The 1508-nt window shown below is 38.3% G+C and overlaps 1 long non-coding RNA gene across 1 annotated transcript in view; it reads left to right on the forward strand.

The window, feature by feature from the left end:
- The first annotated feature begins 403 nt into the window (after positions 1 to 403).
- The window catches only part of LOC116690293 (uncharacterized), a 13138-nt gene continuing 12033 nt past the window's right edge, over positions 404 to 1508 (forward strand). The window contains exon 1 of the long non-coding RNA XR_004332223.1: positions 404 to 416. This is a non-coding gene — a long non-coding RNA (uncharacterized LOC116690293). The remainder of the gene's footprint in view (positions 417 to 1508) is intronic.

Below are 1508 nucleotides of genomic sequence, written 5' to 3' on the forward strand. Positions count from 1 at the left end.
AACGGTCTTATTTTTCACAATTTTTGTTCTTTCTCCAAAGTATTTTCTGTATTTTCAACTTAAACATCCATGATTTTCAACTGTAATGTAGCCATAGACAATCTGATTCCTTATTACACCAGTACTCGCATGCCCAGTGTATGCAAATAGTCACGTGGTATGCTTTGTCAGACGCATAGTTAAAATAAAGTAATAATTTCAAAAGTAGAGAGAACGGAGATTGTTTTTGTTTCAAAATGTCGTTTGAAAATGTAAACGTAGTTGTGTGGATGCAGGCTACACACCAGAACTCTAAAATCAAACTTTCATAAAGCCTAGCAGGAACATGAGAAAACTTTGCTGACGTTTCTATCCATAAATATAGGCCTATATCTATGTTTCTATCACCATCATGCATTGACAACCTATTTCATACAGTCTACGATCACAACATACTCCTCCAGTTTCACTTCATGTAATGACACAAAGCATTTACTTTTCTTTTCTCTGTATCTGCAAAGTAAATTAAACTATATTTTATAAAAAAAATTATCTTACCTGACAAAAGTTTTGTTCAGATAATTATAGGCTAATTAAAGTATCAAATTTACATTGGACAAACGATAGCGTCAATCTGCTACTTTTAAAAAAAGAAAAAAAGAAATGTTTTTAAAACGGCTCATAACTAAATGTTACAGACTTTGAAGTCCTAACTATTCAGGGGATGGGCCCTTTCCTGGTTAGACCGCCCCTTCGGATCTGGCTTGAGGGTGAAAGTTGACTTTGAAGTGCAGACGAGACCAGGGGGAGGTATTTCAATAGCTCTCTAGTTCAGTTGAGGGCTAAAGTTGCAGCCGTAAAGGGGGGAGGGTGAAAATGAGAGAGGAAAGTAGCGACGGAGAGAAAGAGAGGGGTCTTTTGAAATGAGGCACCTGAACGTTTGAGGCTTGCAAGAACAGGTATGTTCCCAGGGGTTAGGGGCTTTGGAGAATTCAAAGTCATTTCAGTCAGCTCCAATGCTCATAATCTGTTCTGAGAAGTTGAGTAGGATAGGGGGGGATATGATGTTGATACACTCACACAGGCGTGAACATGTTCTCAAAGGCCTGGATGGATGGATGGATGGAATCTGTGCTCACACTCGCATGCACACACACACAGCGACAAGACAAAAAAAACAAAAAACAGAGTGATTTAGTAAAATGTGGAGAGTTAGTTGGCTTCCATTAGTGAAAAAAGACATCCCTTACACCTAAAAGATGCAAAAAACATCTATTCTACGAATAGAGAAAAGTAAAAAAAAACAACATTAGGTCTTTATTCTGAATAAAATGGAAGAAAAAAAACAATATACCAAAAAGAAAGAGAAGAGAAAAACAGGTTAGTGGCTGATGTCCTCACCACTGATCAAAGAGAGTGAGTAGGGTTTGCCTTTGGCGACGTGACGGGTAAGTGCATGAGGAAACAAGACTGGAAACAGAAGATAGAGATACCAAACCCTCAGGACAGTGTGTGTGTGTGTGTGTGTG

The sequence above is a fragment of the Etheostoma spectabile genome, chromosome 5, assembly GCF_008692095.1.
Source record: "Etheostoma spectabile isolate EspeVRDwgs_2016 chromosome 5, UIUC_Espe_1.0, whole genome shotgun sequence".
In the NCBI taxonomy this organism is placed as follows: Eukaryota; Metazoa; Chordata; class Actinopteri; order Perciformes; family Percidae; genus Etheostoma; species Etheostoma spectabile.